The 21,753-nt window shown below is 42.2% G+C and overlaps 1 protein-coding gene across 5 annotated transcripts in view; it reads left to right on the top strand.

Annotated features, from left to right (window-relative positions):
* Window positions 1-21,753, top strand: part of TSNARE1 (t-SNARE domain containing 1) — a 469,759-nt gene that overhangs the window by 5,423 nt on the left and 442,583 nt on the right. For 4 of the 5 annotated variants that reach the window (XM_031591285.2, XM_090138068.1, XM_090138069.1 and 1 more), the window contains exon 2: window positions 11,222-11,315. The gene's annotated coding sequence lies outside the window, so the exon portion shown is untranslated. Of the gene's footprint in view, window positions 1-11,221; window positions 11,316-18,076; window positions 19,635-21,753 lie in introns of those variants that run through there. The other variant, XM_090138070.1, reaches the window with a different exon arrangement.

Genomic DNA, 21,753 nt, shown 5'->3' with positions numbered 1-21,753 from the left:
ATTTGTTGAGAGGGAGTAATGCTAACTGTCTGCTTACATTGCTAGCTGGGCACAGGGAATCTTTTATATCACTCCATTGATTTACAAATAGAGAATCATCTGGACTGGACAAGACCTTCAAGATTAAGTCCAACCATCAACCTGATCTAACAAGTCCTATTACTAAACCATGTCAGTGCTACATCCATGCATCTCTTAGATACCCTTATGGATGGGGACTGCACCATTTCACTGGCCAATCTGTCCCAGTGCTTGGCAACCCTCTCCGTGAAGAAATTCTTCCTGATATCCAATCTAAGCCTCCCCTGATGTAACTTGAGGACATTTCCTTGTAAGTAAGGAGGAAAAAGAGACTGACTCCTGCCTTCCTTCTGTCTTGTGTGCTGAGATGAGTGGTTCAGACCATTATGGGCTGGCTTAGAGATCATGTGAAATGCCTTCTTTTTGCTGTGGATCTTTATTAATGAGAAACCATTAAAGAAAAAATATGTTAATTGCTACAGCAGCCTGAAATTAACTCTGAATTGTGCTTTATATTCCCAGGTGGCAAAAGAGAATACCTGTGTTATTGTATGAGAGTAGTGCTATGGATTAAGGTGTAGATTATCTAGATATGTGTTTATATTTTTTATTTCTTTTCACATCTTCCATCTTGTGTTGGAACCTGGATATCTTCAGCTGTTCATGGAGTCATAGAATGAGTTGGATTGAAAGGGACCTTAAACATCATCTTGTTTCAATTCCCTGTCATGGGGAAGGACATTTCCCACTACACCAGGTGGCCAAAGCCCCATCCAACCTGACCTTGAGCACCTCCAGGTTGGAGCATCCTAGGCTTCTCTGGGTAGCCTGTTCCAGTGTCTCACCATCTTTGCAGTGAAGAGTTTCTTACTCCAAAACCTAACGAAGCAAGAGCTAATCCTTTATTCAGCTTTGCCTTTCTACTCACCATAAAGCAATTGATTTATGTTCCCTTGTGACACTGTATGCTTCCTAGACTCTCCTGAGACCCTCTTAACTTCTAAAATACCTGATTTATACATGTTTCACCGTACCACTAAAGGGCCGGATGTGCAATTCATCTTTCCCAAATGTTTTGATGTCTTCTGTCTGTTTGATATATTGCCAGAAGATCTCTTACCTGCCTGTTGCTGGTGATGAGACCCCATCAAACTGATGTCAGTCCCATCAAACATCCTGCTGCAGGTACGGACCAGGAGCAGATACCTAGAGAATGAATTGGAGAAATTAAGTATATATAAGTATATGTAATATTATATAAACTGTTATAGAACAGTTTGCCCAAGTTGGTGGTGGAGTCACCATCCCTGGAGGTGTTTAAGTAGAGGGTAGATGTAATACTTCAGATAGTATTGATGGTAGGTTGGACTAGATGGTCTTAGAGGTCATTTCCCACCTCAACGCTTCTGTGATAATTAAATAATATATGTGTTTCTCATATGTAAATACACTGTATCATAGTTTTTATTTTATTTTTTTTGCTTGGGAATGGAGCATTATGCTATTAGTCCATGTGGCCTGGTCGGTGGATTGGTGCAGTCAGGATCAGCCCACAGTAAATAAGCCTATGAACAAAGGATGTGTGCCCAATTTCCTAATGCTCACCATCCTCTTAGGTACAGTCTCATACCGGTTGTAAAGCTATTTGGATATCTAGCTACAGAAAAAGATTACATTCTTTTACTAAGATCATTCTTACTAATGATCAGTTAGAAAAAGATTGGAACAACTGTAGAACTTAAAGTTGTGTTGAAGCCACAGCATGTTAGTGGCTCAGTTTATGGACCTTCATCTTCCTTGCAAGTGCCTGAGCATGCAAGTAGATGGCCAAATGTGGGCATCAAAGTCCTGTGAATGCTATCCTAAGCTTTTGGACATATTTGCTTTAGAGAGCAACTGTGCACTTTGAAAAGACATTTTAAGCATTGACCACACACAGCAGGAAAGTTTCTTAGATATGGGTCACTTTTCTAAAAATTTAATGGCTTTCTATCTTAGCAAAGTGCCAAAAGTGGTCCCCTTGGAAATGCATCTTAGTGAGTGGTGTAAACAGTGCTGTGAGATTACGGTAAAGTGGGATGCTGTGACAGATGCACTATTGAATCCAAAAAAGCAGATTGACAGTCCCTTTATAGATAGTGTAATATCTCCCTGATTATCATCGCTACAGCTTTGAGTGGATGGATTTATTCTCCTTTGCCTCAAACACCGAGCAATGGAAAAGATTTCAATTTTTTTTTTTTTTTTTGCCTCATGGTAATAATGGCAGTGTAATTATAAAGATACTCCTCTATGTGTGTGGAGAGTTGTTTCTTTTTTCACTTCTTTGCTTTGCATATTATTCTGAGATATATATTTGTCCTGCTTTGTGCATGCTTGTTTCCTTTCATGCACGGAGGTATCTCATCAGCTCCCAGGTTACAGGCTTGCACTTCTCTCATGGTCCAGTTGTGTTGGTCCCCTTCTTTTGGCAAGAATGTAGTATAATCTTAGGCTTGGAAACAAAGCTGCTCATGTTGGAAGAGATCATCTGGTCCAACTCCCCTGCTGTGAAATGGACATGGGCAACTACATAAGGATACTCATGCAGCCTGACCTCAAATGTCTCCAGGATGGGATGCAGAAAGCAGCCTCTGCTTGACTTGATTCCTGTTTCCTTGCACTTCTTGACTTCTTCCATTCCTGTTGCCCATGTAAGACAAAAGGAGTTTTTGCCTTTTCCATGGTGGTTATTTTCTGACTTGACATGCTGACTTCTTGAGATGCAACTTGCCTGTGAGTGGGAGGGCTCAGATTTTGCTGCTTTTCTCTGCTGGCAGAAGAGTGAAAGTGAATATAAAGCCATGGTTTTTGAAAGTGAGTTTCTTGAAACCTCTGATGCTTCATGGGTTGAAATGGTAATTGACTCCTTGGAAACAGTTGGTAGCTTTCAGGGTAAGGCGATGGATGTGTTTGATCCTTATTTTACATGCAAGTGGAGTTGCTCTTATATCTCCTTCTACTTCAGGTGCTGTCGTTCTTCCATTGCTCATGTGGTCCAAAGGCAGATGATCTTCACTGTTATTTAAGGGCTCAAGGACCCTCATCTTAGAGCCCATGTGGTGGTTTGAGGCCAGGTTTTCTGGTGTTACATTGCGTGTATTTCCATTCCTTACCTTCCTGGCCTGTCTATGCTGGTTATTTTGTCTTCACACCAGTTTGCAAAGTTGCTCTTGTAAACAGAGGGGGGTGACCTTGCTCTTGCTCATTTGGTAGCTGGGCTCTGATGTGCATCTCGTAAATAACTCTGTTGTTTGGTTTCATTGCCTGGACCTGTTTATGCCTTGCCAAAAATAATTACTACCTCTGAGCCTGGGCTTTGCTGGGCAAGCAGGAAGAGGACATAGAAAAACCTTCAACTGTTGTTTTTTTGCCTGCTTTCATCAGTGCAGTGCTGCCAGCAGGGACCAGGAGCTCCCTTTTGGGGCATGAATCAGGCAGTGCTCACGTTCAACCAGCACTGCTTGTATTCTGGGCACGACTTTCTTTCCTTTCCGCTCTTCAGAGTCATCTTAAATTCACATCCCTGGTGATGCCTCCCTCGCCTGCTCTCCTTTATTACCTCTCAATTTGTTTTCCCAAGTATGTCCTGTGCTCAGATAAGAATCTTCTGCTCTCTGTTGTTGCAAAACCAACTCCACCTGCAGTCCTCCTCCTCCAGCTGCCGGATGCATTCATCCTCCTTCCAGAGGTGCTTTTTGGTTTTTCAGCACGTTTTATTGAGCAAGTTAGTTCTTCCAAGCATATCCTCGTAAGGTGGAGGGATACCACTGCTCTTGCTTTGCATCTGAGCCGTGTTAGCTGTGGTCATGTGTGGAGCTGGTGGGGAAGGCGGGTATTTTTAGTGTGTGCTTCTGTGCGCTCCTTGAGGGTCCGCCTACAGCTGAGTATTAAAATAATAGCAGGGACATTGGGTAATCTTTGCAGCAAAACGTTGATATGCAAATTGCCATCTCAAGAGCAAACCTCAAGGCGAGTTTGGCAATGCACGCAAAGCTCTGGAGCAGTGTGTTTTGAATACAGATTGCAGCTAGGGATTTCACCCAGAGGGCATACTCCTCTCATTTATTCTGAATCTTAGTAAGGCCAGGAATTCAGTGTTGGAAGCCAACAGGGTGAAACGTGTGCACCTTTAAAAAGGTAATAGATCAGTGCTGGCGAAACAAAATGTAACGTCACCTCTGTAACTTGAATTTCCAAGGTTGCAGAAGCAGTAAATTTTCAGTTGTGTTTCATTTGCTCGTGATTCCTGGGTGCTCTCCAGGGAAGAATTGGCTCCAATGGCTGCAGAGTTAGATTGTGAAATTTGTAGGTATTATCTAATAGTAAATTAGCTTAAACCAACTGCTTAAGCACTGCTTTGACTTCTGTCTTTAACTCTCTCTGATAGATAGATTGACTGTGTGAAACCTCTCAGTGAGGAATATTGGGTAAAATATATATATTTTTGTTTTATCTTCCTGATTACTGTGTTCATGGTGACACTACTGGAAAGGAAACTGTAATGTCTGCAAACTAGGAGTTTTAAAACAGTGTTTTTGTGGTTCTCAATCCATGACTGTCTAAACTCATCCTGTGTCCATCAGCACAAGTCAGGTGCCATTTCTTCTTTTCCTTTGGTTGTATTTGAACCAAGCTCAGCAATATTCATAGCTGAGCATAAGTATATTATAAATATATTCATAGCTGAGCAGCTGTGTGGTGTTGGAGGTAGATCATGCAAATACTGTGTGGTCAAGGGCAGCTATTCCATGCCTTGGAACCAGTTGCCAAAAGACACATGGAGTATCCCAAGTTGGAAGGGACCTACAGAGATCAGGAAGTCCAACTCCTGATTCTGTAGATGATCACCAAAAATTCAAACCCTGTTGTCTGGGAGTGTTATTGAAATGCTTCCTGAACTCCCAAGAGCTTATGCACTGTTTATGGGTTCAATTTGTTAAGTTTTTCTTGGACAGCTGACCAGATATTTTTGCCCATGGAGCATCACAGTGTCCACAGCCACTGGTTAGAAGAATTGCATCTACGTCCCTTTTTTCCCTAGCATGTGATTTCTCTGTGACATCAGTAATGTTTCCTTAGGTGTGTGTGGGAATTTCAGCCCATGATGATTTGATGGATGTATGGTCATACTTGAGTGAAGCCAACAAAGTGCTGGGAGGCTGTGACCTGGAGCTTGGTTTTCCACCTTGTATAGCACATGGAAGTTAATGTTTGAGAGGTTTTGGTTGTTTTCTGGAGAGTTCCGCTAGAATTTTCAGTTGAAATTGATTAATTAGTGCCTAATTCTGTTGAGTTTTGTATGGCTATATAGATACTGCTGTCAAGATGCGAGTCAATATGTGGATGGTACTGTGCTTGCTTAGGGTATAAATAAATAATGTATAAATTTCAAGCAGGTTTAGTTTATTCCCTTGCAAACTGAAAGTTGTAAGGGACAGTTCAGTAGACCTGTCCTACTAAGATGGTGAGTCTGAAAAAGAATTTGAGCCCTCTCTTTATTCCACTTACTGAGGAATAAATGCTGTGGTTCTCCAGGAATGCTAATTTGTAGATGTTTGAGGAATTGAGTGCAGCCTCAGTAAGCTTGCAGGTGACACCAAGATGGGAATGAGTGTTGATCTGCATGAGAGAAGGAAGGCCCTGCAGAGGTGTTTGGACAGGCTGGATCAGGGCTGAGTTTAATTTTATGAGGTACAGCAAGACCAAGTGCTGGGTCCTGAACTTTGGTCACAACAACCCTGTGCAATGCTACAGGCCTGGGGCAGAGTGGCTGAAAGTTTATGCAGAAGGATCTGAGGGTGTTAAATGATGGCTGGCTGGTCATGAGCCAGCAGTGTGCCCAATGGCCAAAAAGACCAATGGCATCCTGTCTTGTATCAAAGTAGTGATGCCAGCACAAGCGGGGAAGTGATCATCCCTACGTGCTTGAGTACTGCATTCAGTTGTATGAGAAGTGGCTGAGGGAACTGGGATTCTTTCTTCTCTGGAAGAGTGGTGTGGCATTGGAACAGGATGCTCAGGGAAGCAGTGGAGTCATCGTGCCTGGATATGTGTAGATGTGGCTCTGCAGGACATGGTTTAGTGGGCATGGTGATGATGAGTTGATGATTGGACTAGATGATCGTAGGTATTTTTTCCAATCTTCATGATTCTATGGTTCTCTTGTGAAGACTGGGTGTTGTTGGTCATTGACTCTTATCACAATAAATATATTTCTCTAGGACTGGAAACAAGGCAGCAAATAAGGCAATTTCTTTATGGTGTGTTTCAGTTATTAGCTGTCTGAAATTGTACAAATCTGTATGTTGTAGATCCTAAAGAGAGATGATCTTCAGTGGAAATATAAGTACATTTCTTTTTTTCTGTTATGTACCATAAAAGAACCAGGTGGCTGAGACTCTATGGGAATGTTTTCTTGACTTTGATACGAGTTTTTGTTGATCATCTCATAGTTCACTTGTGTCCTTTTACTTTAATTATATATTCCAACACCATAAGAGTTTTAAATATCAAATTTTGAGGGTGTTCTCTGCCAGAACTTTGGTTTAAGTGCTGTTCCTGTTGGCAGGCATCTCAGGAGCTGTTGACTTCCCTTCTTCCTAACCCTATCCTATCTGCTTATTTTTCCCCTTTTTAAAAATGAAACAGCATTTGATAAAATAGCAGAGTGTTCTAAGACATTTCAAGAAAACACAGAAACTTAATAAGTAGTGATCTGTAAAGCACTCTAAAGATCTCTGTGTTCTGCTTGCATCTCAACAGTGTTGGGCAAGTAAAAGACAAAATACATTTCTAGCTTTGTTCATGGGTGTCTTGTGTCTTCTTTTCGTCAGTCCTCTGTTGCATCTTAGTATTGTTAAACATGAGCTGGTTTCTTCTTCAAGAGCCCTTCACGTGTGCCTTATATCCAGTTTCATTCTACGATCATTCATGACTTCTTCTGACTTTGGAATGTTCCATTTCTGTTTATTGCTCCATTGCTCTTCCCTCTTGATACATAACTAGTGAACATTTGTAGGGCTGCCCTTACTTTCCCTCGATTCTTGTTCTTTTGCTCTTACTGGCATCACTACTTCTGATACAAGCCAGGATGCCACTGGCCCTCTTGGCCACCTGGGCACACTGCTGGCTCATGGTCAGCCGGCCATCATGTAACACCTCCAGATCTTTTTGCATAGACTTTGAGCCACTGCTCCAATAGTTGCGTTGCCTGGAGTTATTGTGGCCAAAGTACAGGACTTGGCACCTGATCTTGTTGAACTTCATCCCATTGGCCTCAGCTCATTGATTCAACCTATCCAGATCCATCTGTAGGACCTTCCTACCATCAGGCAGATCGACTCTTCCTGTTGACTTGCTGTCGTCTGTAAACTTATTGAGAGTACACTTGTGTCCTCATCCAGATCATCCATGAGGATACTGAACAGGACCAGCTCCAGTACTGACCCCCGGGAATGTCACCAGCTGGATTTAACTCCATCTTTAGATGATCTTTAAGGTCCCCTCCAACCTAAGCCATTCTGTGATTCTATGTTAATTTTTTTTTTGGCCAGGAAAAGAAGTTAGGCTGTCATAGCATGGTATCACTTGAAAATCTCACAAATGGCAAAATTTTTTCTTTTTTTTTTTTTTTGGCCTCTGACTTCCTTAGTATTTGTTGTATCAGATGCTCAGTGAGGGGAAACTGAAATCATGAACTGTGATCTTGCTGGGTAGGAAACATTTTTGTGAAGCTGTGCGTTTAGGCTAATTCTGTCTGCCATACAATGTGCTGAGGATTTGTGATCTTAAGCAGACATTTGACAGGTCTTAACTAGTTATGCTATGGCTTGTCAATCAAAATTATACGCCTACCTCACTCCTTCCTACTTTCTCTCTTTTCCAGGTTTTTTATTTAGGTTGGTCATTAAAATTGCTTATAACCATAGAAACAGGAAAAACCCACCCCTTATATTCCAGTTCTTTACCATGATATTCCTGTACTAAGATCATGTGAGTTATATACATGATGGCTTAAAAAAAACCTCAGGTAGGCAGAGTTGTCGTTAATTCTTCCTTACAAAAGTATTGTTCCTCCTGATACCAACCGAAGCCTGTGCCCCTCTTGTGTTCATCTGTGGTGCCCAACCCAACGTGAGACCTCCAAGGAGCAAACTTCTAACAAAAGGCAGTGGAACAGGTTGCCCAGAGAGATGGTGGATGCCTTGTCCTTGCAGACATCCAAGGTCAGGCTGGACCGGTTCCTGAATAACCTGATGTAGCTGTAGGTATCCCTGTTCACTGCAGGGGTGCTGACATGTAAGAGTCCTTTCCAACTCCAAAAATTCGGTGATTCTATGACAGTAGTCAGAGAGGAAGACAGATATGTGGGATATGTAGGATGGAAAGGTGGGAAGATGAGGTAAGGAGAAGATGGATCAATATTCAGCAGAGAAACCACATAGATGATGTGCATACTGATAATTTCAGTCTTGGTTTTCATCCTTCTTTGGCTGTCTGCCCAAGGCAACTCCAAGAAATGGATGTAATGTTTATAGTTCTGTAAAACTGGGCCACCAAGGATAAAAAGCTAGTTTTCTGCATGCAGGGGCTTGAATCTCCTCCTTGGGAGGATGGGATGTCGCGTGGCTTTGCTTGTTCTGGACAATTAAAATGCATACAGTTTTGGGTGCCACAATGTAAGAAAGATTAAAACTATTGGAGAGCATCCAGTGGAGGGCTATGAAGATGGTTAAGGGTCTGAAGAGCAAGACATATGAGGAGGTGGCTGAGGTCCCTTGGATTGTTCAGCCCAGAGAATGCTCTCAGATACGGGCTTTGAGTTTTGGGTGGTCCTATATGGAGCTAGGATTTGGACTTAATGATCCTTGTGGGTCTCTTCCAATTCGGGATGTTCTGTGGTTCTATGAAAATTTTAAATTGCTTCTGTAAATAAAATCAGTAAACAAAACTTGACTCTGTGCTGTGTGAAGGTGATGAAATCTGATGTTAGGAGCTGAGAACATCCTGACTTTTCAGTGCAGGGCAAGTAATGGCATCTTCATGCAGAACAGGATTGCTCCATGCAAAGTTGTTATAGGGAAGATTTCTGACAATTTTCCTTACTTCAAGTTGGAATAAAATCGTATGAATGTTAAAGTATTTTATAAAAAGGAAGAAGTAATTGATCAGATTAAAATAGATAACTGCAGCTGCCAACATTGCTGTCTATAACTTGATCGGTTTGGCTCTTTTTATGAATTATAGAAGCATGGTAGCATATGGAAGATAGGGAGAAGTGAGGCAGTGGTACCTCATACTGATGGTTTCTCAGATGTGTTACAGGAGAAGATGGATTTATGCAAAGGTAGCTGACGTCTCAGTGAAGCTGTGCTTCATAGAATTGTAGAATGGCTTGGGTTGGAAGGGACCTCAAAGATGATTCAGTTCCAGCTCCCTGCTGCGGGCAGGGCTGCCAACCACTAAGTCAGGCACTAGATAGGTTGTCCTGTCTGTCCTGGCCTTGAACACCTCCAAGGATGGGGCATCCACAGTCTCTCCTGTGTCGTGATACAGTAATTACAAAGAATGAAGACTTGCATCCTTGAGAAATTGCAGTGTGTCTTGCTGCTTGGAAGGTTCCCTGGATAGAGGCGTGGGTTATTCCTGAGATAGCTGGATTTGGGAGTTTCATCATTTATTCTCTTGGAAAGATGATTTTTGACCTTTGGCCAGGGAAATAACAAGGAAGAGGTATTGTGTGATGTAGCATGACAAGGTGTTGCTGAGCAACCATCAAAGATTGTGAAGGCACGACTTATTTACTCTGTCTTCAAAAGCTGGCTCAAGATACTCGATTTTAACTTATATATAATGCATTGGAACGTCTTCTGTTGGCTTTTAAAGGACTTGAAGTAGTTTGTCAAAGAATAGGAAACAGTAATTGTATGACTCTTCTAAGAGTAAGTAATCTCAAGGCAAGGAGCTGCTTCAGCATCCTTTGCTGCTGTTTGTGACATCCCATGTGGTTTGATGTTCTCCAAAGAAGAATTTTGGGAGGTCCTGCGTGGAGTCAGGCTCAATTGTCCTTATGTGGGTCCCATCAAACTTGAGATATTCTATGATTCTGTGAACCAATAAGGACAAAACACTCTACAGTGTCATGAAGCTTTTTTTTTTTCTTTTCTTTAAGCATAAGGAATTTCATTGAAACATGTTAAATTCCATTTGAATTTGAGACCAAAAAAAAAGTCACTATAGCAATTAGAAGAACAATCAGATCTTAATGGATGCTGTTATAAAATACCAGCTGTGTATTTGTTTATGTGGATGCATTATCCCTGTCTCTTGCTCTGTGCACATGGCTGTGCACGTAGACTCTTACATGCGTAATATTCCCAGAAGTAATATTTTTTCCTCTAAAGTGACTGCTTATAAATGATTTTTCAGTATTCTGCTTTATAACAGATTATCTAGCATGCATAAGACCTCTGTACAGCTTTCTGTTCCAGTGTCTTGGTGTGAGTTTGGTTCCTCAGTGCTGAGACCTCTTCTACTGCTGGGTCCTGCTGGTTGTTCCAGCTGGGATGGCAGTTCAGCAATCTCGTTAGTTGCATGGCCTTTTCTTTTTGTAATGTAAAATCTAGGTAAAATGCCCATGTATCCTGTTTAACAGCTGAAGATAGAATATGAGGTATGAGATTGCTAAGCAGGGAAATAACAAACGTGGTTTAGTGGGTATGGTGGTGATGTGTTAATGGTTGGACTAGATATTCTTAAAGGCCTTTTCCAGTCTCAATGATTCCATTATTATGTGAAGTCACAAACTGCAGAATGTTTCCAGCTGTTTCTCACTACACATCATGGCACTTTGAAACTGAGGTGAAGGAGTGTTTTTTTTTTTCCCCCTTTTTTTCTTTTTTTTTTTAATTTTAATATTCATGCTACTTTGTTGTCAGAAAGATTGTGCAAACCAAAATGTTATCTTTCATAAGTTTTTGTTGTTGTTCTTTAACAAATTCACGGGCTGTAAAAGCCCTGAAGCAGAGTTTGAATCTAAAGATGTAGCTAATACCCTTGGACTTGGGAATACTTGACTTCATACTGGGAGAAATGGAGCAGATAGAAGCCTATATGTGTTTTTCCTTCTCATTTTCACTTCTTCCTTTTCCCTACGCAGAGAAGCCACTGAGACAAGAAGCTTTTGGTCTGTTGTGCCTCTGCTGCCTCGTGCCAAACCAGCGGCTCCACATCACAAAGGAATAGAAGCGTGGGTGAGTTATCTGTTGTTTTCTTTGAGTGACAACCCTTGCTGTTTCAGGTGGTTTGGTTTGGTTGTTTTCCTCCATATCTCCTGAACTCGTTGGTGGTGATGTTGAATTAGTTGACCCAGACTCTGGGATGGTTTAGAGTAATGGGCTCAGGACGTGTTTGCTTCTGGATGGCATCTTATGCTTCTGGAATAAGTTCACTGATTCGATTGGTTGATATTAGAGAGAAAAAAAATCTCCATCCAGCTAGCTTCCTTCCCTTCTTGGCTGATCATGTCTGACTTGGCTGCTTCATTAAGCTCTGGGATGGCACTCATCATGCATTCGCTGACTTTGAGTTGGCTTTCTGGCCAAAGTGAGTGCTAATAGATGCTCACTGCTAGGAACAGATGGGCAGTGAGAGTTTCATTTTTCAGGACGTAACAGGCTGTATTTGTAAAACCTTTAGAGTTTTTAGCAGCAGAAGTAGTTTCCTTAAACTACATCTGTTTTTCCCACCTGGAATACCGTTGTGGTAATTTGTATCATGGCTGGAACAGTTATTTCACCTACTCTAGCTTAATAGTAGAGCATCAATCTTTTCTTGGGAGTCCTTAGTGTGTGTGTCAGTTCCTCCTTCATAAAGCATTTCTAAAATGAGGGAAAATATAAAGAGGGAAAATATAAAGAAAGGTTTTATAGATTTTTTTCTGAATCACTTGGATAATTTGCACTTAATTCCTCTGGAAATCATGATCTTTGCAACAAATCTCTGTAACAAGGATTTTCTTTCTTTATTTCTATTTTCCATAGCATGGGGAGAATTGGCTTGTTCCAGCCCCGTTTCATATACAGCTTTGTAATGTTGAGTAAACAGTATGGAAAAGTATGCCTATTAGTGTCCCAAGTAATCACCAACAATAGAGTGAATACAAGGTTAATGAGATTAACTGCAAAGAGGAACATAAGCATTGAGGGCTCCTCTCTGCAATGCTGTAGCCAGTGGCAGCCTGGTTTCCCTTGGTGAGCTCAGCATGGGTGTAGATGCTGTACTGATTTTTGCTGCTTTTCCCCATACAATGCTTAATGAGTTCCTACTGCTGACATTTTCTTTTAGATACCATATGATATTATTAAATCCCACTCCTTGCAAGAGGGTTTGAGTGCTGTTTTTTGTATTATTTTTCTCTATTTATGTTTCTAGCAACGGGACTTGGTGAGTAGTCTGATTACCTCTTGCTGCTGCTCCTCCACTGTCTTGGGGAAGACATGTGGTACCCTCCTCCATGTCTCCTCGAGGCTGCTGGAGGAACTGGACTTAGATGATCCCAAGCTATCCTTTCCAGCCTCATCCAGTCTGTGATTCAGTGCTACCACAAGAGTATCATATTTAGAAACGCACTGAGATTTCTCTCTTCTTACCAAATCAAGATGGAGCTTGGGATATCATTTGCCCTTTGCCTTTCTGCTTCCAAATGGATGACCTTCAATTTCTCTCCATAAAGCCTCACAGGGAGATTAAAGACCCATTCCCAAGAAAAATCATGCCTTTCTTCTACTGCATTTTCTCTTGGTTCCTTTCCCTTTTCCAGTCCTTTGGTTTAGTGGTTTTTCTGAATATTTCTATCTGCCTCTCTCATCTTCTGGCAACTAACAGCATGGTCTAAATGTCAGTGCTTCAGAATAGTTTATTTGCATTTTCTCCACCCAAAACTGCATATGCGCAGTTGACTTGAAGCTCTAGGCACCTACTCCCCTTACTGGACAGTGGACAAACTGCAGCATATATATATTTTTTATTTTAAATAGAAGTCCCTTATTGAGAAACCTATTTCGTTTACTCAGGATAAACTGTGTGCTTCTGACCTTAGCATTTCCGTTTATTTTTTTTTCCCAGTGGTTCTGATTAAACTGTGAACCTTCAGCTTAAACAGTTCACACAGAATATTGGCAATGTGTGTTGTCCAAATGAATTACTCAGCTTGTAGCTTTTGAATTTGTGTTCTATTTTATTTTTTTTTTTAATACTGCGAGATATTTTTTCCTATTTCAGCTGAGTAGAGGAGTGGTTTCTCTTTTCTGCCAGCTGTCCTGCACTTCGGTGTGATGAAGATTATTGTGCTCTATCACAACTTAGCCTAGTGCTGAGATTTCCTTTTCAGAGCGCGTTGCTGGAAGTCAGCCTGATGACTTGACATCACCTGAGTAAAGTGGAAGAATGCTCAAGCACTCCACTCTGGGAGTAAGGAGAGAGAATTCCTCCAAACTGCTGTCCAATAACTTGGTCTTGGATAGGTCCTCTGTGTTGATCATGGCACGATGGTATAATGCTTTGCTGTTCTCTCGCCTGCAGTACTACATCCAGAAGTGGAGCCCTCAGTACAGGAGAGATACGGACTTTTTGAAGCATGTCCAGCAGAAGGCCACAGAAATGATCCAAGGGATGGATCACCTCCCCTCTGAGGACAGGCTGAGAGAGCTGGAGCTTTTCAGCCTGGAGGAAAGAAGGCTCCAGGGAGATCTGAGAGTGGCCTTTCAGTATCTAAACTGAGGCTGTAAGAAGGGGACAGATTCTTTAGCAGAGTCTGTTGTGATAGGACAAGAGGAAACGATTTCAAACGAAAAAAGGAGAGATCTAGACTGGATATAAATAAAATGTCTTTTACAGTGAGGATGATGAGGCCCTGGAACAAGTTGCCCAGAGAGGTTGTGATCGCTCCATCCCTAGAGATGTTCAAGGTCAGGCTGGATGGGACTCTGAGCACCCTGGTGTAGCTGTAGATGTCCCTGTTCACTGCAGGGGTGTTAGAGTAGGTGGTCTTTAAGGATTCCTTCCAACTCAAATGGTTCTGTGATCCTGTGAAATGTTTCTGATGGGAATGGTTCCACGCCTTTCAAGGAATCATATGGAGCAATGTTAGGAACCAGAAAGTAGGTCTTCAGGTTGCTTGGTGGGGTGATCCTTCAGTCCTTCCCTCCAGTGTCCATTAAGCTTGGTAAATAGGGAACCAGTTGAGCTCAAAGATGCCCTTGCACTGCCAAGGCTTATTCCTGTGAGTCACATTGATGGTCAACATGCAGAGGTCTTATGCTGGTGTTCCATGGTTTCACAGTGTTGCAGGACTGGTACCCAGAAGAGCAAGTTTTTCAGAAGGGAAGGAATGTGTTAAAATCGCCACAGGTCTTCTTGTAGTATCTTTTTCAAATCTTTGCAAATAGAAGAGCAGTGGAAACAGCAAATGTGTGTATGTAGAGGAGGGACTCAGTGTTCTTGTGTGAGGGGAAACAATTCGGCTTGTTGTGGCGTGTTACTAATATTTGTATTTGAGCACTCAAAACGTTGCAAGTGATGGAAGGCTTCAGAAAAGTATTTTATTTCTTCTTAAATGGATGGTTAAACCTTTTCTTCATTTTTGCTTTGTGAATCCTTAAACAGCTGTGCTCATCTCCTATGAAAATCATTAAAAGCTATTTATTTATTTATTTTGGAAAGCGCTCGTCTTTGCCTGTTTTATGCAAAATCACTTCAATTGATCTTTCAGACGATTGAGAAGAGGGTGGAAAAGCAAATCTTTAATGCAACTTACAATTCTTCCTGGTTTTGCCTCAAAATAAGAAGCCACTTTGTTAAGATTTATGTATCTAAGCGCAGTTTATGCATGCAGTGCAGCTGTGGTTTATCTGCGTACTGCAGCAGGCTGATGCAAAGAAATGCCTTCATCAATGATATGAGCTGGTTCAGGGGAACTCCCCAGATGTTCCTGTGATAAATGTAGCGCCAATTTCTGGCCACCCTTTTCATAATTGCCGTTGTATCTTGTTATGTTTGTAATTTTTTTTTTTTTAATTTAATCTACTGGAGGGCTAAAAACTAAATGATGCAAATCCATTTCTGTGCTATACTGAATCAGAATAACACCCCATTAAACCAAGATTCTTTTCTCTTCATTTTCCAGCGGTAGGATGCTATGGAGGCAAGTGCTGAGCATGCCTTGTCTCTGTTCCTCCCTACATTACAGAGTTTGTGCAAACCTAGCAATTCGATACAGCTTGCCTGAAGTGCTGAGAATTGCTTCAGCATCAGTACCTCTGTCCTGTCTATTTAATATGAAGCAAATGGAGCAATTTGATGCTGTATTACACTTGCTACCTTCTAGTTTTGGGATCTGAGGTTCTGCACCTTCTAGGTGAATCAGGAATGTTATGGACTGGAATCACCTTGCTTTGGCTCTGACATAGTCACACGTCAACTAAAATATAGTGTATATTACATCTTGTTCACTGTTAGAATCACAGGATCATTAAGGTTGGAAAAGACCTCTATGATCATCTAGTCCAGCCATCCACCTACCTATTTGTGACCATTTTTAGAAAAGAGGTGAATTATGTGCATGTTTTTTTCTTTTAGCACATGCGATTTCAGACAGTATCTGGACTTGGCACAGCAGTGGTCTGTAAGAGACAGCTGAGAGACTGTGCCTGGAAGCTGTCCCCAAAATAATGAGCCGTACCCCATCATGGTGAGCTGAAGCAAGAACCTGATGAAGATGTATGGCAACATGCTGTGGGAATGATGGAGAAGAGACTGAACGCTAATATCTGATTGGAAAGCTCTTACTTGCACGTAGAGTGAGTAGAGCTGTACAAATATATGTCCTGCCGTTGAAGGTCCAGTTGGTAGTCATTGACTATGAGCTGTAGGATATAAGATACTGCAAGGTAGAAGCTGTGTAAACACAGGAAAAGAAGGATGGTTCGTGACATGGGTAGCTTGAATTTAACTTGTATGTTGATGAATTTTTGCAGTTAAGAGAGTGGAAGCAAAGGCCAGCTGGAGACTTCTTGAATAGTAGGTCCAGAGGAAATCTTACGTTCCAGAAGGGTGGCTTTAGGGAGTCTGCAGCCTGGCAGGACTGCAGAGATGCGGTTGTTGGCAATGTCCTACGCAGGTGAATTTCTTTGTGCACTTAAGTTAAAATATGTGGGAGAGATTAAACTTTTTAGTTGTGTAAACACTGAAAATAAGTGGAAACCCTGTATTGAAATATGCCGCAGGACATACCTTAAGAGTGCATTTTTAATATATTTTTCAATCCCTCTTTTTTAACATTGAGTTTGATTTGAATATGGGAGGTCTGTGGCTTCCATTGTGAGAATTAACAAAAGCTTGAAAGCCAAGAGGCCAACGTTGCATCATTCCAAACCACTTCATAGGAGATGATGGAGTCACCATCCCTGGAGGTGTTCAAGAAACGTATAGATGTGGCAGTGAGAAATATGGTTAATGGGCATGGTGGTAGTGGGTTGATGGTTGGATTAGATAATCTTAGAGATCTTTTCCAACCTTAGTGATTCAGTGATTCTGTGATTCTATGACTCAGGTGGGATGCTGTGCCCCCCTGTACTTCTCATTCCATCTGTGTTGCTATTCCTTTGCACTGGAGATGGTGTCCTTATGTATTAGCCAGCTCAGTAAACTTGCTACTGCTGCAGTTTGGAAAATGAAATGAAATACAGAGGGAATTACATGTTTGTAAAAGACATTAAAATCTGCAGCTACAGTAGCAGGTTTGCATCTTGGCATTGGAAACAGCTGAGATGGAAATGGGATGGGAAGCAGCTGAGAAGCTGCAGCACGTGTCCTAGAGATATGCACTGCCACACATTTGCATGGTAAAGCTGAGAGCTGGCCACAGATGTTGCAGAAACAAGAGGGGAAAAAAAACCTACAAAAAAAACCCCAAACACCAAAAAGACCTCATGTTTCCTAACATCATAAAAATGGTTGTAAAAAACCTTTTTTCTCAACTGTGATGCATAAATAATGCATGAGATGCCCAAGGGCTTTCTCCCAGTGGGAGAATAATAGTTTCCTGGGATGTCCTGCTCTTGTTCCTTGTCCATGCAGAGCTAGAATGGGCAGGTAATGTCCTCTTCAAGCCACATGACCACTGTCTAGAGGTGCTGGGTTATATATCAGGGTTATTCTGGTCACCTGGTAGAGCCTGGAGCATCCCAACCCAGATATTGGACCCACAGCACTGTTATGGTGGGAGCAGGACATTGAACTATCATGGTTACTGACACTGAATGGTTAATGTGGGGTCATTATTAATTTAATTTGGTATTTAATCATGGTTCTGCTGGGAAACAACAAAGGTCTTAGGTGTGTATCTGGGACACACTGCTGAGCTGCAGGTCAATATGGATCAGTTCCTCCCTCTTATGGATGTGTGGGGCCTCAGCCAGAGGTTTGATTTCAGTTTTGTTCTCTGTCTGTCCCTTTTCTGCTGGCTGGGCTTGGTGTGCTGCTCTTGCCACCTTTTCTTCAGAAATCTCTCTCGGCTCAGCTTGCTTTTTTTAGCAGCGTGCTTTCATCATTTATTATACTAAAGGCGCTCCTGCAATGGAGGAGGTTTTGGCTGTTATTTTTAACTGAATGTTTCATTGATCTGATTTACAGCATGAGCTGCCGGCTGCTGTATTAGAGAGAGAGTGGAGAGCCAAGCGTGGTGTGGGGCAGGGAAGGAGCAGTGTGGGAAGGTCCTAACTTACCTCCCTTGTCAGAGCTAATGCATCGTGGAGCTGCAGCCCAAAGGTGCCGTTTCACATCACTTTAAGTCAATATAAGTCAAGTTTTTTTTTGGTATTTTTTTTTTAAAGGCTTCTATTGCCTTCACCCTCTTTTATTGCCAGTATTGGCGTCCGTGTGTCTGTGTGGTGAGCCAATTCCATAGTTTGATTTATTCAAAATGAAACTCTACCAATAAAAAAAAAAGGGATTTGGTGTTTGGCTAGAAGAGGTGAGGAAGGGTTTTAGTACCTGAAGGAGGGCTATAAGAAAAATGGAGACAGACTTTTTAGCAAGCCTTGTTGTGATAGGACAAAGGGAAATGATTTCATACTAAAAAAGGGGAGATTTAGATTGGATACGACTGGAAGAGATTTTTTACGCTAAAGATGATGAGGCATTGGAACAGGTTGTCCAGAGAGGTGGTGGCTGGGTCTCCCCATCCATGGAGACATTCAAGATCAGGCTGAATGGGGCTGTGAGTTCCTTGATCTACCTGTAGGTGACCCTATTTATTGCAGGGGAGTTGGACTAGATGGTCTTTAAGGGTCCCTTTCCAACTCAAACAATTCTGTGATCCTAAGATTTTTAACTCTGTGGGTTTGATTAATCTTGCCTTCATCCATAGATGAAGAGAGAGCCATCATAGTGTGGAATGACCTTGGCTGGTATGATGGGACCTTGTTTGGCGTGTGATACCAAAAATAGATTATTCTGGGCAGTGCCATTGTCCGTGGTGTGGAGCATCCATTATTGATGCTTTGGTATACTGTGAGTGCAAGCCAGAACTAGGAGTACCTGAAACCTTTAATGACGTATCAGCATGTTCAGCTTGGTTCTGACCAAATGCATGAATAAAAGGAGAAGCCTGAGGAATGGGTTATTTTTCTACTTGGCGAACCAGAAAATTAAATACAAACACAGCGTGTGGGTCCAGGGTATGAAAGTGAGAACAAATGAGCACTGTTAGGTTGTTTTCAGAAGTGGAATTTATCTTTTGAAAGTCTGAAGTCTCTCACTTCCTTTAAGGCTTTCTCCTGTTGGTGTCTTGATGCTTTTTCCACTTTAGTAGGTTGGCTGAGTTAATCACATCAGAGAGAAGAGTACAGATCACTGATCTGGGCTTTCCTTCTCCACCCAACCATCAGCGAACTTGTTCATGAAGCACATAAGAGCTTAATATCTCAATGTCCACAAGGAAAACAGAGGAAAATTCAGCGATTACCTATTTTCTGTGGGATCATTCAGTTGAATGGTTAGTGCATCCAGTCAACCAGTCAGTAAGTGTATAGGTCTAGATTATTCATCTGTGCTGCTTGCTGCTTGTTTGGTACTTGGGAGGATACTTTGGAGAGGGAATTGAAAAGTGAGTGGGAATTGAAGCTGTGGTGGCAAAACATCCGTGGATATATGTTGGTATAGAACAAGAGAGTGGAGTCATTGTGGCAGAGGGAGTGTTGTAAGAGATGTTCCATGCTCACCACCTTCTGGTGAGAAAGCTTTTCATAACACCCAGCCTGACCTTCCCCTGTCACAACTCTGTATCCTTTGTCCTCCCCTGGACCCCTAACCAAAGAAATTATGGACCCAGAGAACTCAAATATGCAGGGTGGCTCCTCTGTGAGGTCATGGTAACTGTCATAAAAACATAGAATGGCTGAGGTTGGAGGGACCTAAAGGTATCTAGTTCCAGCTCTCCTGCTGTGGGCAGGATTGCCAGGCACTACATCAGGCTGCCCAGGGATGCTGGATTTTAAGTTGCTTGGTGATAGGTAAGACTGTGTATGTTGGTGATCCATGCTGGAAAGTAAGTTGAGACTCAGCCTGCCCTGAAGGCTTCAGGGAGACCTCATTGTGGCCTTCCAGTACTTGGAAGGGAGCATATAAACAGGAAGGGGAATGGCTGTTTACAAGGGTGGACAGTGATAGGACAAGGGGGAATGGTTTTAAACTGAGACAGTGGAGGTTTAGGTTAGATATTAGGAGGAAGTTTTTCACACAGAGAGTGGTGAGGCACTGGAACAGGTTGCCCAAGGAGGTTGTGGATGCCCCATCCCTGGAGGCATTCAAGGCCAGGCTGGATGTGGCTCTGGGCAGCCTGGTCTGGTGGTTGGCGACCCTGCACATAGAGTGGAGTTTAAACTAGATGATCATTGTGGTCCTTTTCAACCCAGGCCATTCTATGATTCTATGCCCTCAGCATGCAACACTCAGCTGGACTTCGAGCTGACAAGAAAAAGACATTAAAGAGTGACACAGTGCTGTCTCTTTGGTTGCCTGTTGATGATGTGCAGTGTAGACCTCCATTCTTCCAACAAGAGCACATAATTTCTCATTTACTTGAGGAACTGTGTTTTCATCAGATTTTAGTGTTCAGAGAGAAAGGAATGAACTCTTCATTTGATCTCCTGTAGGATTTACAAAAAGGCTGAACTTAACCCAGGCAGCTCGGGGAAATGATCATCTGTACTCTTGGAAGGAAGATCCCAGCTGCTGACACTTCTACATTAAAAGGAATGAGCCAGTTGGGAGAAAGGAGATGACTCAAACCTGTTTGTCATTGTACGCGTGGCTTTGGTGAGGAGGTGTCACAACAGGTGCTACTACGGATGGCACCAATGCCTCAGATGTTTCATCTCAGATGCTTCATCTCAGGATCTTGTGAGCCTCTGAAGATGACTGTGCTCACACATGTCTGGGGAGAGGAGGGATCTTGTGTACTGTCTGCTTGTTCTTTTCTCTGGATGCTCAAGTGATCTCCTTTCTCTTTTGAGATATTATTTGTAAACTCTTCTGTTACCTTTTGCTGACTTCAATTTACTAGCAACCTTTCTTGCAGCCTGAATGCACCATTCTTGGTACAGTGAAAAATACATGCTGTCTTAAATTATACCTCTCATCTTTCATCCATCTCGGTTTCATTTTGCAGAAAGATCACGCATTATCATTTCTAGTTTGCTTCTTGAATTAAGAACGGTCATAAATAAATACAGCTCATGGAAACTGGAAAGCAATGCTTTGACTTGTGAAATATATGAGAAACAAGAACTTTCTTTTTTTAGTTCCTCTTCACGTAAGCCTTGGATAGGCCTCTTTGCACTCTGTTACCTATCTTTTCAGGAACTGTAGGCAAATATGCTTATGTCAGCTGATTTGTTCATCTGACAACTGGAAATGACAATTTAGGTTTACAACTACAATACAGTAATTGTGCATGCAATAATTATGGTGGTGAATTGAGTTAAATCCAGCTGGTGACTGATCACAAGTGATGTTCCCCAGCGGTTGGTATTGGAGCCTATCCTGTTCAATCTTTAATAATTGCCTAGACTGGGGGATTGAGCATACCCTCAGTAAGTTTGCAAAGGACATTGAGCTGGGAGGAAGTGTTGATCTGCCTGGAGTAGGATAGCCCTTCAGAGGGATCTGGACAGGCTGGATTGCTGGGCTGAGGCCAGTGGGATGAAGTTCAACAAGACCAAGTACCAGATCCTGCACTTTTGCCACAGCAACCCTAGGCAGTGCTACAGGCTTGGGGCAGAATGGCTGGAAGACTGTGTAGAAGAGATTCAGGGGGAGATTCAGGTTGGATGTTAGGAAAAATTTCTCCTCTGAAAGGGCAGACATGCTAGAATGAGCTGCCCAGGAGGGTGGTTGAGTCACAGTCTCTGGAGGCGTTAAAGAAACGTTTAGTTGTAGTACAGAAGGACATGGTTAAGTGGGGAAATGTTGGTGGTATGTGAATGGTTGGACTAGATGGTCTTGGAGATCTTTTCCAACCGTGGTGATTCTGTGATTAGTTATGATTTGGTTAGAAGCTGAACTAATGCAAACTGCCATGCATACGCACTGTTGCATCCTCCTGCACCTGGGTTATTTCCATCCCTATGA

Source organism: Phasianus colchicus, chromosome 3 (genome assembly GCF_987193195.1).
Source record: "Phasianus colchicus chromosome 3, bPhaCol1.hap1.1, whole genome shotgun sequence".
Classification (NCBI taxonomy): Eukaryota; Metazoa; Chordata; class Aves; order Galliformes; family Phasianidae; genus Phasianus; species Phasianus colchicus.
This window is presented reverse-complemented; position numbering and strand designations above follow the sequence as displayed.